Genomic DNA, 16,980 nt, shown 5'->3' on the forward strand with positions numbered 1-16,980 from the left:
TTCGAAATGTAGAGTAATACTATAAACATTTTATTAGCTATTCATTTTATTATTATAAAAAGTGAAAAAAAAAATATGAAACTTTCCCAAAATAAATATTTTTTGTCTGAACATATGAACTACTATAAAAATAAAAAAGATTAAACATGTTTTAAAAATATAATAAAAATTTGACTCAACATTTTAAGGAACAAAATTAGTTTTTTATTTATTTCTATTCAGTTCCTGCCCGCACATTGGAATTAATCAGTTCCTGCCCATACAGTTAACTGTTCTCTATTTAAGATTCAGATATATACTTTCACATTGGATAAAATCATTTTCTAATTTAGTCTTATTTCTATATTATAAAAGAAGAAATAGAGAAATATATTGTAGATGGTCTAAGACCATCTCCAATGTATATCTCTATTTTTTTCTCTAAAATAGAGTAACTCTAAAATAGAGCATTGTTGGAGCAAATGTTGCTCTATAATAGAGTTTTGACTCTAAAATAGAATGGGATTGGAGATGTCCTAAGAACATATTATTTAAAATTCTCACATGGTTATATTTTATTTAGTTTTAACAATTTCGTTTGGAAATATATAATTGTTAGCTGTATCATAAAGTGTAAATATTAACTATAAACTCCAAACACATTTAATTATAATTTTACATCATATCTATTAACTACAAACTTTGCCTTTAATATGTAATTATATATATAATAATAATTATTAAAAAATATTTAATAGTGTAACACCCGCAAACCAATTTGAGCGTTTTGGGTGAGGGTGTCGATCGACACCACTGATTTTCTGGTTCGACCAAATTGAGTTTTTAATCGATTTGGTTCGGGTTGGTTTTAGGAAACCATTGAACCGGGGTATTTAAGTGGGTTTCGACGCAAGAAGGGTTTTGGGAAGTTTATTTTGTCGCCTCTTTGTTGTTTTTGAGAGAAAAGAGAGAAAAGCATTGTTCTTGAGCTTTTGAGAGAGATTGGTGAGTTTCCTTGCTGTTCTTGAGAGATTCAAGGCTGGGAAGGAGTTAGAAGCTTGCTAGGAGGGTTGGATGCGTTGCTGTTGGTCTGAATCTTCCTGAAAAGAGGTGAGTGCATGACCATGGCTAATCTAAGCACTTGATTCCCTTGTTCTTGCTTGTTTGTTGTTGTTTTGTGTGTTTTCTTGTTGGGAATTGGATTATACAGGTTCCTAATGCTGTTTCCGGCATGGGTTTTGAGTATTGGATGGTTTGGAGGAGATAGGGAAGCGAGATTCGACTCTCGGCTTCGTGCGGATCGCAGTTGCAGATGGAGTGTCGATCGACACCAGCAAAATGGGCATCGATCGACACTGTGGGGTAGTGTCGGTCGACACTAGGCTGGTGTCGGTCGACACCTCCCTTCCAGTGAGACGAAGTTCATTTTTCTGGTTTGTGTGTTTTGTTTGTTGATTGTTTGGAACATTGGAATCATTGTTGCTTGTGTGTATAGCCCAATAGATGGGAGGATTGCCTCACTGAGTGTTTATCAAATACTCATGCATCTCAATATGTGTTTGTGGTGCAGGTAAAGGCAAAGTGTGATCGTGGAATCAAGGCAATGAAGAGGAGGATGTTCCAGGGGCTCGATTGGTTGCTGTCTGACGTTTTTAGGTTGCTAGAGTTGGGTCTTTAGAACCTGCTAGGTTGCCGGTTCCTTGTTTCTTGTTGTTTGACATTGGAATGGTTATGTTTGGATATTGGTTATTTATTATTATTGGATATTGGTATTTGTTATTCCACTGTTGTTTGTGATTGTGGTTAGGTGGCTAGTGGGTATGGGACCACTAGTTGTAGTTATTTATTATTATTATTATATTATTATGATTTATTATTTAAAAAAAAAACGGGTTAGGTCGTTTCAGTTTGGTATCAGAGCCCTTACTGTTCTAGGTTTGGGTTCACTAGATTTCTGTTGTGATGTTTAGGATTGCATGTCTTGATAGATTATGTGAGTTAGTCAATTGTGTGTTCCATGGAGTCCTAGAACATCCTCTTCGAGCCTACAGTGTGATTCCACGGTGAGTTTACATTTTTGTGTTATGTTAATTTTGTGCTTAGCCTTCTGTTCATGGTAGTGCAGATGGTTAAAGAGGATGCTGTTGCTGGTCGTGGTCGTGGACGCGGAAGTGGTCGCGGACGCGGACGTGGTCGTGATAGAGGGAGAGCCCCAGTGGTTAGTGGGACCGATGAACAGAGTGTGAGAGCAGAGGGTGTTGGCGAGTCACAGGGTGTCCAGGGGGATTCCGTGAGTGTGGCCGGAGGGGGCGGTGTTGATGCTCCAGTAGCCGGTGATGTTAGGGCCCCAGGTGCGGGTGTCCTAGCGGGTGGAGTCTCGAGTGTCGACCTTGCGGCTTTGCTGGCACAATTGATTGAGCGGTTGCCACCAGTGGCACCAGCTCAGGCTCGGGTAGTGCCACCAGTGGTGGCGGAGAAGCGGCAGCCAGTGGCTGCGGATGTGGGGGTCCATTCTTGTTATATCAGCATGCTGACTGAGATGAGTCGTATTCGTACTAAGCGGTTTTTGGGAGGTACAGATCCTACCGCTGCGAAGGCGTGGAGGACGAGTGTGGAACACAACTTCCATACTCTGAGGTGTCCAGAGGAGTCTTGGGTAGACATTGGGGTCCATCATTTGACTGGTGATGCTCAGTTGTGGTGGAGTTCTGTGGCAGCCAGGAGAGTGCAGAGGGAGATGAATTGGGCTGACTTCGTCTTGGAGTTCAACCGGAAGTATTTCCCTAGAGAGGCACTGGATAGGTTGGAAGTGCAGTTCCTTCAGCTAGCTCAGGGGACTCGGTCAGTGCCGGAGCTTGACTTGGAGTTCTGCCGACTTGTGAGGTATGGGGGTCGGGGTATGGAGTCTGAGGAGGCTCAAATCAGGAGCTTTTTGAGGGCCCTACGTAACGATTTGAGGGTTCACTGTAGAGGGCGGAGCTATGCTACGAGTGCGGAGCTGGTTGAGACTGCAACAGGGATTGAGGAGGATATCCGGGCACAGTCAGTGGCGGCTAGCCCAGTAGTCCAGACTAGCAAGGCACAACATCAGGGAGGTTCTAGCAAGGGCGGCAAGGCGGCGCAAGGAACCTAGAGGCAACACAGAGGTCGGGTGGTCTGACTTGCTTCGGGTGTGGAGGCAAGGATCACAAGGTTGCTAACTGTCTAAAGAGGAGTGCTCAGGCGGCAGCAGATCGTGTGTGCTATCATTGCAGGGAGGCAGGGCACATCAGGCCCTATTGTCCCAAGTTGCAGCCGGTAGCGGTGGCGGTGATAACATCATTATTTTACCCATTTTAGCTATAGTTTTAGTATGCATTTAGGATGAGTTTGATATGATTTCAAGGCTTTAATGTCTATTATCAAGTATTTTAGGTTTCAAAAAGGTTTTATAGGTTTGTTAGCAAAAAGGACCAAAAGGCAAGGAAAATACGTTTTAGAAAAGTTTCAGAGCTTTACAGTACGAACAACGTTTGAAGAACTTCCAGAAATCACATTTCGACGTACTTGGTGTCTATGGAAAGATGAGAGATTCATCTTTCTTCTAGAACTGTAATCAAGTCAATCCATTCATTCATCCGAAAGTTATGCCAAATTTACTGAGACGTACCTTAAACCGACCTAGGAAGAACCATCAAGCCAATGGGATTTTATTGAAGGCCTGACCAGCTACCACCACAGCGGCCCAGTCCAAGTCTTCACCACCATTCTAGAAGCTGCCTACGCCCCCCTTGCCATGCACTTATTAAGAGAAGACGTTTTTACCCTTACAAAACCCTAAACCTAGACAGAACCCTGTAAATACTCTTCTAAGCCCTAGGGTTTAGTGTGTGCCTTCAAAGTGCAATCATTGGAGCAGCCAAGAGACACGACCAGAGGAGCAGCCGACGTCCAGATCTCTCCCTCGTCCCTCTCTTTGAAGCTTTGAAGTTCACCAAACTCTTTCTATTCTATTTTCTTTGTTACTTTGTTTCTAAAGGAAGAAGATCCTACAACTTTGTTTGACAATCATTGAAGTAATATATAAACCCTTTCTCTCTTTTTATTCTTTTATGTTTATGAATTATTTAAACCTTGCTTTGATGATTCCCTTAAACATGCTAGAGTAGTTTTCTAGTTGGGTTTAAAGGGATAAATCAAAGGGGGGGGGGGAGATGATCTTAGTTTAGGTGGCAATTTTTAGGGTTTGTTAGATTTAAATCTGTTTATTCTATACTTTAATTCTAAGTCTTTGCTTAATGCTTTAAGTTAGCCTCATGAACTAACTATGATCTAAAGTGTGTGTGCTTTGCCAAAAGCTTGCATGTGTGCTTGACCTAGCTTAGATGTGTGGGGAGACATAGGAAGCACATACCCCTTACCTATGGAATTCCATGGATTAGAATCGAACCTGTTTTAAAAGCTTTGATCTATGCGTCGTTGCCTGCGACAGTTGAGTAACGAATTGTAGTGATCTTAGACGGTTAGATTGAGAACTTTAAGTTAACGGTTCATTAGCGTTTCGTAGTCCGAGTTTTAGATAAGCAAACTAACCCTAAACTTTCCTAGATAGATAGATCATTGAACCCCTGCGATTCTCCTTGATGCCCAACGCTTCTATTATTATTTTTACCTGCACTTTTATTTACGTTTATTTGCTTGCTACAACCATTACAACCAAAACCCCCATTTTATTGAGTCCTAGCCTTACATCTCTTCCGACAGATTCTCTAAACATCAACTCTCTCTCTGTGGGATCGATCCTTAAATACTACTACCGATTAGCTGTGCACTGTCAGCAGTTGTGTGGTCTTTTTAAGGTAAAAGATTTGAAGTGAAAAACCACACATATCAAAGCTTTTTGGCGCCGTTTCCGGGGAGAGATTGTTGTTTACAAGAGTCTAGGAACTAGAGTAACGTCTAGGACACCTTGCTGTTTAATTTTTCTTTTTGTTTTTCATTGTTTCAGGAGACCTTGAGGATGAACCTCGACGCTCTCCCAGGAGATTTTGAGAATCTCACAATATCCGAGCTTATGTCACGCTACCGAGCCACGGACGGAGACCCATCCGGTCCGCAAGCCCACTCGCTGTAAGGTACAAGCATTGGTCACTCTCGGCCAAGCATTGTACCAACACTTAGGCGACCTTGTCGCAGTTCTTAAACTCGACCATCTGGAGGCCGAGCACCTATGGGACCAGCTTACTGCCAAGCTGACCATTCTTACACGCCGTACCATACGGACGTGCCATGCTTTGCCACGGACCATTACCTTGATCCGCAAGAAGTCATGCAAGTCGATGCCAATGAAAACTTTTTCTATGACAATCGAAAACCAATCACTTCAAGGAGCTCGCACACTGAAGACAAGCTCATGAAGATGTTAGAAGAACTTATATCAAGTCAAGAGGAGGCTGATAAAGTTCTAAATGAAAAACTGGATAAGATGAGTATTGAGTTTGGAGCTAAACTCGAGAGTATCACCAAGGACGTAACACGCTTGGAGGAACAAATTAATGTTGTCAACAATCAAGTCTTAAACAACACGGAGTATATTGATGATGACCGAACCAAGATTATCAACATGGGCTACACCATTGACACCATCGAGAGCCGCCTAGAGTGGAAAATAGAAGCCTTATTCAACAAATCCGGCGAATGCAATAATTGGAGTGAAGATCAATTATATCAACCTACTCATACTGAAGAAGGATATGGAGCCTCATTTGAGTATCCAAACGATCCTAACAAGTCCAAGGAATGGACTAGAGAAGAGAAGCCCAAGGAGAACCCTTATGAAGATTTGCCAATGGAGAATAATAATCCTATGATCTATCATCTGCTAAATAAGATGGAGAAGAGAAGCTCAAAGACTTCTACTGTTGCATGACATATCAGATCCCTAGTGAAGATGTTACCGAAAACCACATTTTTCGACAATATCAACACCAAGAGGAAGCTTTCTACAGAGGTAACCCTAGAGCCCGACCATCTCCAGCACCATTTGAAGTTTATGAAGATTGGGAAGCTGTCCCAAGTCACCGCCCAGGTCGTTTGCAAAGGCCTTTTCCAAGGAGGCCCGATACTGATTTAAATCGCCCCTATCCACGCCGAGAGCCTGATTATATTTGATTCCCTCATCAAGTTTTTGAAGACAATTTTCATATGTCTACTCAACAAAGAGCTGAAGAAGAGAAGATGCTAGACCTAATAAGTCAATCAGCTGATCTTCAAGATGAGACTATGAAGATGCTGCATGAGAAGCTTGATAAAATCGATTTTGATCTTTCAAGGAAGGTGGATGACATTACTGTTAGAGTTAGAAGCATAGAGGATCATAGATCTAAAGATGCTAAAGCCATGGAGAAGAAGCTCCATTGTATTGAGGAAGAACAAGAGAGACATCTCAAGAGTGCTCAAGATAATGCTATCAACATTAAAGACTTGGCCAATGAAGTTTCGGATTTAACAAAGGACCATGAGTCCAAGTGTGGAGTTTTATTCAACAAGAATATAGACACAAGGAGGCGTGTGCAGAAGCTTGAGAACCGAGAATATGAAGCTGAGAGGAAGATGTTTGGTCTTTGTTTTGAACAAAAACGTTTTGGAGAAGCTATGTCCGAAAAGTTTGCATTCACGAAGGAGAGCCATAAGGAGTTTGAAGCTGAACAAAAGGAGATGAACCAATATCTTGCTGATAAGATTGAGGATCTAAACTCATGTGTTTCTGGACAGAAGAAGGAAGGAGCTCGATCCGATGAGGAAGAAGAGGAGGAAAAAGAAACCCTATTCGAAAAAGGAAAACATTCTAATTTCCTTTTTGAAAAAGGAAAACTTTCTTTCACTTCAACACAAGAGAATTTCGTGGAGAACAAGCAAAAAGGTTCCATGGAGACCGAAACCTGCAACCTCAACTCACTCGACACCTCTCAAAAAGGAGAAGACGAATTAACACCCCATGTCGCTTGTAACACCATCATAACCTTCAAAGGAGTCCAACCTTTGCAAGAACTTGAAGAAGGGGAGATTTATGAAGAAGAAGATGAGCCATTCAAGGGAACAAAGTTCCAATATGAACCACGTTGTCTCACCCTCTTGAACAACCGTTGGTACCCACGCATGATAAGCCTAAGAGATCTAGGCGATTTCAACCAAGCTGTAGGAAGACTTCCCCAAGGTACCACTTTTGAAAAAGCTTGTTCTATTTATCATATTGACCGATTCTTTCTTGAGAATTGTGAGTCAAGGAAAGAGATGAAGGAGCTATATGATCAAGCCTTACACTACCCACGACCGTTCAACACACTGCACAAAGTGGAGAGCCCTGGCCGATTTCTCATCACTTGTTCTATCAATGGTGTTACATTCAAAGATGCATTATGTGATTCCGGTTCATGTATCAACATCATGTCAACCGATGCTGCTAAGAAGATAGGCTTGAGACACTTACAACCCTCAGGCATACGCATAGGACTCGCCAACTCCTCATTCACGATACCCAAAGGAATGGTCCAAGACATTCATGTGAGAGTTGGAATCTGCAATGTTCCAACTGACTTTCAAGTCATCAATGCTGAGAAACGAAGGTTTACACCACTTATCCTTGGAGGCGCATTCCTAGCCACAGCTGGAACCGTCATGGACTGGCCTAACCGAAGAATGACTCTCACAAACATCAATGGAGACATTTTCTATGAAGCTAAACCATTCAACCCATCTTCTCGATGGTGTAGAGAAGAAGACTATGAAAGAGAGCCACGTGATGCCTACATTGGAGAAAGATCCAAGAGAGCTTGTCTAAGGACAACTCACTCTCCTCACCCTGCTTGAGAAAGCAACCAACGTCGAGCCAACGACGTTAAACAAGTGCGCTTCTTGGGAGGCAACCCATGTCTAGTAAGTTTTTATTTTTAGGATTTATTTTCTTTTACTATTGATATTTTTGCATTTTAGTTTCAGGTTTTTATAAAAAAAATACAAAAAAATAGAAAACAGAAAAGCCAAAAAAAGAAGAAAAGAAAGAATAAGTACCATGGATTGCCAATGCACACTATGATTAGTGGCAAACACCACCTACTGACCGGCCATGTTCAACCTGACCGATGCAAGCCGAAGGCGACGGATCATCACAATCCTCATGTGATTGATGCCGAGAGTCCCCACTAGCCATACCAGCCATAGCCGATGCCATGTCCAGCACCGTGTACCGCATCCCATGTACCGCGTACCGCACCACCGTACATGCTGCTATGTCCGCGTCCGTTCACCCGTGTACCGCGAGACAATTCTGAACCACCACCATCCTTACCACCTACCATCACCATTCTTTTACTTAGGTATGTTTTTGTTATTTTTGTTTTATCATTATTATTGATGGTTTTAGGTTTTTATTTCAAGGAGGATGCATTTAGAGAATTATCAAACAGAATTCGAATGAACTTAGCCTAGTTCAAACTCGATGTCAAGCAACCAAAGGAAGTACACACGGTCAGTCACCACATTTTCATACCACAGCCGACCTCTAGACAAGTTTTGGGCAACCATAAAAAAACGTCTAAGAGTCGACACAACATCATTCCATCAAGGTGAATTTGTTCTTAAACCCTACACTTTTCCTTATGATTTTTAATCCTCATCTCTTTCTTTTTTCCCACCGATGACAGTGTGATTTAAGTCTGGGGGGAAGGATGTTCCATCCTATACTAATGCTACTTTCTATTTTGTTGACTTGTAACCTTTTTCCACTTTTTACATCAATAATTTTGATATTTTATCGAGTCACATTTTTCTTTTATTGAGTCAAAACTAGTAGGGGATTATGATCTTATTCTAAAGCTTTATTTGATTTGGATTAAATCACTCTTATGACTCTTGATTATGCTTGACAATAGAACCAAAGTTTGGAAAGACTGTGAGCCGACTCAACAATCCCCAAGTCCCTTTTCGATGGATATTTAGATGATCTAATGTTGTCTCTAACTTTTATAGGACCTAAAACCGGACTTAATTTTCAAGCCCTGGGAATTGGTATACATTGGACTAGATCTCTACATTCAAGCCACACAAGACATTGCACTTCTTCAAGAGTATGTTCCCCTCTCTCTTCCCTTCAATACTATAAAAAAAAAAAGAGAGAGAATAAAAGATGAGATGATTTTGATCAGTTTAGAGAGGTAGGTAAATTACCTGTGACCTCATTATTCTACTCTTGAGTCAAATGATCACACAAAGCCTGGAAGCGAGGGGTAGGTAAATTACCGATGACCCTAGTATTCGCCTACACCTTTGATTAAAACAAAAAAAGAAGTGAGAAAAGGGAGAGGAAAGGAATCATATGAAGAAAGTCTTGGCTTGAAGAGAGTCTGCAAGCCATTGATTGATTTTCCCTTGGTAAGATTTCACTTCTTATTATTGCTTAATCAATGTAAAGAGATGACAATGGAGATTCTGGAAACTCTAAAGAATTGTGGGATCAAGGAGAGTTGATGATTCTCATGGTGGATTACAAATGGAAGTTCCTAATGTCAAGGCGAAGAAGAGTGCAAAGACAATATCCCCAAAGATAAGTGAATTCCCATTTTTCAAAACCTCTTTTCCATGATTTAGTTTGATTATTTGCTTGAGGACAAGCAAAGACTAAGTCTGGGGGAGTTGATAACATCATTATTTTACCCATTTTAGCTATAGTTTTAGTATGCATTTAGGATGAGTTTGATATGATTTCAAGGCTTTAATGTCTATTATCAAATATTTTAGGTTTCAAGAAGGTTTTACAGGTTTTTTAGCAAAAAGGACCAAAAGGCAAGGAAAATACGTTTTAGGAAAGTTTCAGAGCTTTACAGTACGGATAAAGTTTGAAGAACTTCCAGAACTCACATTTCTCGTAGAAGTGTAATCAAGTCAATCCATTCATTCATCCGGAAGTTATGCCAAATTTACCGAGACGTACCTTAAACCGACCTAGGAAGAACCATCAAGCCAATGGGATTTTATTGAAGGCCTGACCAGCTACCACCACAGCGGCCCAGTCCAAGTCTTCACCACCATTCTAGAAGCTGCCTACGCCCCCCTTGCCATGCACTTATTAAGAGAAGACGTTTTTACCCTTACAAAACCCTAAACCTAGACAGAACCCTGTAAATACTCTTCTAAGCCCTAGGGTTTAGTGTGTGCCTTCAAAGTGCAATCATTGGAGCAGCCAAGAGACACGACCAGAGGAGCAGCCGACGTCCAGATCTCTCCCTCGTCCCTCTCTTTGAAGCTTTGAAGTTCACCAAACTCTTTCTATTCTATTTTCTTTGTTACTTTGTTTCTAAAGGAAGAAGATCCTACAACTTTGTTTGACAATCATTGAAGTAATATATAAACCCTTTCTCTCTTTTTATTCTTTTATGTTTATGAATTATTTAAACCTTGCTTTGATGATTCCCTTAAACATGCTAGAGTAGTTTTCTAGTTGGGTTTAAAGGGATAAATCAAAGGGGGGGGGGGGGGGAGATGATCTTAGTTTAGGTGGCAATTTTTAGGGTTTGTTAGATTTAAATCTGTTTATTCTATGCTTTGATTCTAAGTCTTTGCTTAATGCTTTAAGTTAGCCTCATGAACTAACTATGATCTAAAGTGTGTGTGCTTTGCCAAAAGCTTGCGTGTGTGCTTGACCTAGCTTAGATGTGTGAGGAGACATAGGAAGCACATACCCCTTACCTATGGAATTCCATGGATTAGAATCAAACCTGTTTTAAAAGATTTGATCTATGCGTCGTTGCCTGCGACAGTTGAGTAACGAATTGTAGTGATCTTAGACGGTTAGCTTGAGAACTTTAAGTTAACGGCTCATTAGCATTTCGTAGTCCGAGTTTTAGATAGACAAACTAATCCTAAACTTTCCTAGATAGATAGATCATTGAACCCCTACGATTCCCCTTGATGTCCAACGCTTCTTTTATTATTTTTACCTGCACTTTTATTTACGTTTATTTGCTTGCTACAACCATTACAACCAAAACCCCCATTTTATTGAGTCCTAGCCTTACATCTCTTCCGACGGATTCTCTAAACATCAACTCTCTCTCTGTGGGATCGATCCTTAAATACTGCTACCGATTAGCTGAGCACTTTCAGCAGTTGTGTGGTCTTTTTAAGGTAAAAGATTTGAAGTGAAAAACCACACACATCAGGCGGCATTGTAGCAGGTGCAGCTGGGAGGGCAGCCGGTGGCACGGATTGAGCAGGCGCCACGGGTGTACACTACTGTTGAGACTGGTGGGAGCAGTGCCGGAGCGATCACAGATATAATTTCTGGTACTTTACCTTCGTGAATTCTTAGTAAGTTCAGATTTTATGTTTTCCTGTGATAAAGTGTTAGGTTCTCAACACATGAGGTTTGTGTAGGGACCTTGTTGGTGGGAGGGTTTAAGTCCCACGTTATGTTTTATTATGGAGCTTCTCATAGCTTCATTACCCCGGAGTGTGCAGAGAATGCGGGTATCGTAGGAGATCCCGAAGAGCGTACAAGAGTTGTCAGAGTTGCTGGAGACAAGTTTCTGAGGGTCATTGGTAGAGCGAGGGGTATCGATATTCAGATCGCGGGAGAGTTTTGGCCAGTGGATTTGCTTATGAGCCCTGTGGAGTTGTATGACGTGATTTTGGGGATGGAATGGCTGCATCGGCATAAGACTCTTGATTATGCTTGACAACATAAGAGTGACTCGCATACCAAAGGGGTGTCGGTCGACACCACTGATTTTCTGGTTCGACCAAATTGAGTTTTTAATCGATTTGGTTCGGGTTGGTTTTAGGAAACCATTGAACCGGGGTATTTAAGTGAGTTTCGGCGCAAGAAGGGTTTTGGGAAGTTTATTTTGTCGCCGCTTTGTTGTTTTTGAGAGAAAAGAGAGAAAAGCATTGTTCTTGAGCTTTTGAGAGAGATTGGTGAGTTTCCTTGTTGTTCTTGAGAGATCCAAGGCTGGGAAGGAGTTAGAAGCTTTCTAGGAGGGTTGGATTCGTTGCTGTTGGTATGAATCTTCCTGCAAAGAGGTGAGTGCATGACCATGGTTAATCTAAGCCCTTGATTCCCTTGTTCTTGCTTGTTTGTTGTTTTTTTGTGTGTTTTCTTGCTGGGGATTGGATTATACAGGTTCCTAATGATGTTTCCGGCATGGGTTTTGAGTATTGGATGGTTTGGAGGAGATTGGGAAGCGAGATTCGACTCTCGGCTTCATGCGGATCGCAGTTGCAGGTGGAGTGTCGATTGACACCACTTGGTGTCGGTCGACACCAGCAAAATGGGCATCGATCGACACTGTGGGGTAGTGTCAGTCGACACCAATGCCAGTGTCGGTCGACACTAGGCTGGTGTCGGTCGACACTAGGCTGGTGTCGGTCGACACCTCTCTTCCGGTGAGACGAAGTTCGTTTTCCTGGTTTGTGTGTTTTGTTTGTTGATTGTTTGGAACATTGGAATCACTATTGCTTTTGTGTATAGCCTAGTAGATGGGAGGATTGCCTCACTGAGTGTTTATCAAATACTCATGCATCTCAATATGTGTTTGTGGTGCAGGTAAAGACAAAGTGTGATCGTGGAATCAACGCAATGAAGAGGATGATGTTCTAGGGACTCGATTGGTTACTGTCTGACGTTGTTAGGTTGCTAAAGTTGGGTCTTTAGAACTTGCTAGGTTACCGGTTCCTTGTTTCTTGTTGTTTGACATTGGAATAGTTATGTTTGGATATTGGTTATTTATTATTATTGGATATTTATTGGATATTGGTATTTGTTATTCCGCTGTTTTTGTGATTGTGGTTAGGTGGCTAGTGAGTATGGGACCACCAGTTGTAGTTATTTATTATTATTATTATATTATTATTATTTATTATTTAAAAAACGGGTTAGGTCGTTTCAAATAGTCAAATAAAGGGTGACACACTAAAACGTTTAAGACGCAACGTTTAATCGAGACATTTTGTATTCTTACTAATCCGGAATCCCCTTTTCGTTTCCGATAACAGAGAAGAAACAAGAAAAAAACCCTAATTTGTGAAAATCATGAGAATCGATTATATTTCTGAACTTCATCCCGGAAGGACGAGTTGGTGTATCTACGCCAAGGTCTTAAATTCTTCGCCTCTTCTTCTTGTGGACGAAAAGGTTAGAGTATTTAATAGAACGATACTTCTACTTATATTTGCTATTTTAACAGTGCTTATATAATAGATTTCTTACACAGTTATTATCAAACTTTGAAGGGTGACACAATTGAGGTCGCCTTTATACCAACTACACTTGCCAAGCTCCGGAAGTATATTGACGAGGGTGAATGGTATGATATTAGGACTTTCAAAATCATCAATCCAACCCTAAGGGAGAAGAATACTCATCATCCTTATCAGATCAAGTTTACAGATGATTCAACCATGACTCTGCTCCAATCAATAAATTCCAAAAATTACTTCCGATTCGAAGATTTGGATGATATATATCATGCAAGAATCCATCATACCATCTCTTTCGGTATGTTTTTAAAAAAATAGTTTTAAATAATTTCAGTGAAACCCCATGAATATAGATAATTGCTATCTTTGTGTTGATAAATCTTGAGACTTTATAGGAATTTTGGAACTTTGTGTATTGGTCCCTCCCATAGAAAAGTACAAATTGAACCTTTTTACCAAAATAGTTATATGTGAATGTTAAATAGATTTGGAAACATTCATTCATCTCATTGGAAAGTAAATTTTATGACTTTTTGCCAAAATAGATGTTTGCGGATGTGTAGTAGCTGTGAAGGGCAAAAGAAATCATGGAGGTGGAAATGATTGTAATGAAGTTGTTTTCACGCTATTAAATGGCAGGTAAAACATATTTATTCCACCTATCATGATACTAAGATTTATAAGTTTAGCTCTTTTATAAAATGTATCGACTATCTTCATCTGTAGGAATGAAACTATTAAGTGTCGTGCAATAAACAACTATGCTACCCGTTTCATGTCTTTATGGGAGTCATCTGGATGTCATCTCACATATCAAACCGAACCGGTGTTTTGTGAACTGCGTTTCTGGAAGGTTGGAGAGTATGAAGATATGTACTATTAATAACACTTGCTAGATTGAACAAATGCTAAACACTATGGGGTATACTCATTCACAAAACTTTAATAACACTTTAAACAACCCTAGGTGAACCGTGTACTGTAAACACATTGGCCTCCTCCAAGATCTTTATAAAACCGGAGTTTGGAGGACTTGAGCATCACAAGGCTATGTAAGTTTTGAATTTACATTAATATCAAGTAGTGTATGATGGTAGGGTTAAACTTATGATTGTGTTTCATATATTTTCAGCTTGGAATTTGCTGGACATTATTACATAAATCATATAGTGGAGCATGAAGGGGAAACTTCAGGAACTTAAACTAAAGGCACGGTAGCTTAAAAACTTCTTTTGTATATGTAAACTTTAGTATAATTTTGAATGTTTGTATGACCCAGTACTAGAAACCCTTTTATCGGTTTTTTTTTTATATTACACTAGGTAATAGTCCGCATTATGTGCGAGATAGATCGATTTAAATAAAATAATTATAAGATAAATTATTATCAAAGAACCAATATCTGTTTATGTAAAACATAATATGGAACTAAAGTTTTTTTTTGTTTTATTCAAATCTGCGTTTCTTTCGTGTAAAAGTTACGTCTCACCCGTAAAAATTTTGAACGTAAAAAGAGTATTGATATATTTATTAAAACATGTCTTTTGTGTGGTTTAAAAATCAAATTCATATATTTTTATGTTTTATCGTATAATCATAAAAATTTGCATGTTTCTTATGGAACTATAACAAAATATATTTATTGATTTAAGAGTAATTTAATATTTATGTTAGTAATAATCAGATTCTAAAATAGAATTTCTAAAAAGTAATCTAATTTATTAATTTAATATTTTAATTAGGTTATTTAAATCTCTTGAGTTGATGAGTTTGTTAATATCTTATTATATAAAATTGGGTTTTGCAAGTTACCCACTAACAAAATTTTGACATGTGTCAAGTTATGAATATCAGATTTTGACATGTGTAAAAATTAATATTTAATAGGAGCAATTTGATTACAAAAAAAATAAAATATTTTTATTTAAATTATTAATAATGTAAAAAGATAATTATCCAAAATTACAGAATTTATAAAAAAAATACAAAGCTTTTCAAAAATAATTATAAAAAGAATATATATATATATATATTTTTCATAAAATTCGAAATTATAATATTATTTATTTATTTTTACTTTTAAGTTATTAATTCTACAAAAAAATATAGAAAAAGATATTAAAAAAAGAGAAATACCCTATAATAACAAGATTCTATGTTTTTCTTAAAAAACTAGCACATATTCTCGACTTTTAAAAAACTAGCATTTTTATTTTATTAATATTTCTTTAAGGTAATTATTAAATTTATAAAAAAAGGAAAAATTATTTTCACGAGCTTCTTCTTCTTCTTCTTCTTCACGAGCTTCTTCTTCACCAATCGAATTTGGGATTAACGACGAATATGTCAGATCTGGAGAAGCTGTAAAATTGGTGAATCAAGTTCAGATTTGTAAGCAGAGAACCAAGATTTTGGATTTCTCTACGCATATCTGCTCTCGAATCGGAGTCATCAGATCTCCGAGAACTTGTCACCAAGAAAGATAAATAAATTGCCGAGCTGCAATCTCATGTTGATTCTCTCTCCATTGCGTTTCAAATGCTTTCTCTCGCCGATGGTGAAAAGGTCAGACCCGGTTTTGACTTTTTTTTAATCCGATGTGTTTTTTGATTTGACTATCTTGTTCTTCAGAAAATTGCAGGAGAGTTTGATAATAGTGAATGCTTCAGTTTCTAATACAATGAAGAGACTTCAGAGTGATGTCACTAAGATGATTTGAATTCAATTTCAAATTTGACTTGGGTCTCTTTGTTTCAAATTTTGGGAATGAGTTTTGTGAATTGTGTGCAGCTTGAGAGTTTTACGAAGACATTTATGATGATGACCAATATGTTTGGATTTATCTAGGGGTTTTATAACAGGCAGACCCAATTTATCTACGGATTTATTGGCAAGCACAACACAAAACATTTGAGGTATTTTAGTGAAATCTTGTGTCAATCTACTAACATGGATGGTTAATATTGTGTGCTTTTATCAAATTTTCATGTGATGACACTCCATTAATAGTTGTCAAGAAAAGAGAGAGACAAGCTAGTGTTCCTGGTAGAGATTAGTTTGCTTATTGCTTTGGAATTTCTTTCATAGGTTAATATCATAGAGTTTCTCACAGAAATATTATTGAATAAGCCTTTGTCAAAAATTTAGGAAGCATAATTGAACTTTTAGGAAGAGACCCGTAAATATTAAGAAGACTTTCCTAAACGGATTTTATGACGTCTCCTTATAATTTTGGGCAGGTATATGGTAATGATGAATGGTCTTACGGGTATTGTGTACAAGGAACTGTACACATATCGTGAGAAAATTGTTCTTGGGAAGACAGATTGCACACCCTTCATGGTAAATCAGATCTTGCGTGAGCTCAGCATGGAATGGCCAAGACAAACTTATGCCGTGTCAGCTTGTATTTGACTAACTCTTATGTCGTGTGTGTCTCTACTCTAGAAGACACATACTTATGTTCTTAATTACTTATACATTTTGTTAACATATTTGAAAGAAAAAAGTTACACTACCTGTAAGATCAATGCTTTTAGCCACATAGATGATGGTTTCAAATATTTAAGACAACCTTCATAAAATTCAAGGACGTCTTCCTAACCATTATGGAATCCTTCCTAAACTTTGAGAAATATGTATAAATCTCTTTATTTATCTTTTGTTCCAGTATATCACAAATTACTCCATTAGTAAGGGGTAATGTATCACAAATCTCTTCTTTTTTTTTTCTCAATGAAAGCCTTCCTGAAATTAGAGAAATCCTTACTA

The 16,980-nt window shown here is 38.7% G+C and overlaps 1 long non-coding RNA gene across 3 annotated transcripts; it reads left to right on the forward strand.

The window, feature by feature from the left end:
- The first annotated feature begins 15,439 nt into the window (after positions 1–15,439).
- LOC147928310 (uncharacterized) lies at positions 15,440–16,793 on the forward strand. 3 transcript variants are annotated; one of them, XR_015580776.1, is made up of 3 exons: positions 15,440–15,774; positions 15,841–16,124; positions 16,449–16,793. It is a non-coding gene; the product is annotated as an uncharacterized LOC147928310 (long non-coding RNA). The 3 variants fall into 3 exon arrangements; XR_015580778.1 differs by having other exon boundaries at positions 15,449–15,774; positions 16,057–16,124; XR_015580777.1 differs by having other exon boundaries at positions 15,460–15,774; positions 16,000–16,124.
- Positions 16,794–16,980: the final 187 nt, after the last annotated feature.

The sequence above is a fragment of the Camelina sativa genome, chromosome 14 (assembly GCF_030686135.1).
Source record: "Camelina sativa cultivar CO46 ecotype springtype chromosome 14, ASM3068613v1".
Classification (NCBI taxonomy): Eukaryota; Viridiplantae; Streptophyta; class Magnoliopsida; order Brassicales; family Brassicaceae; genus Camelina; species Camelina sativa.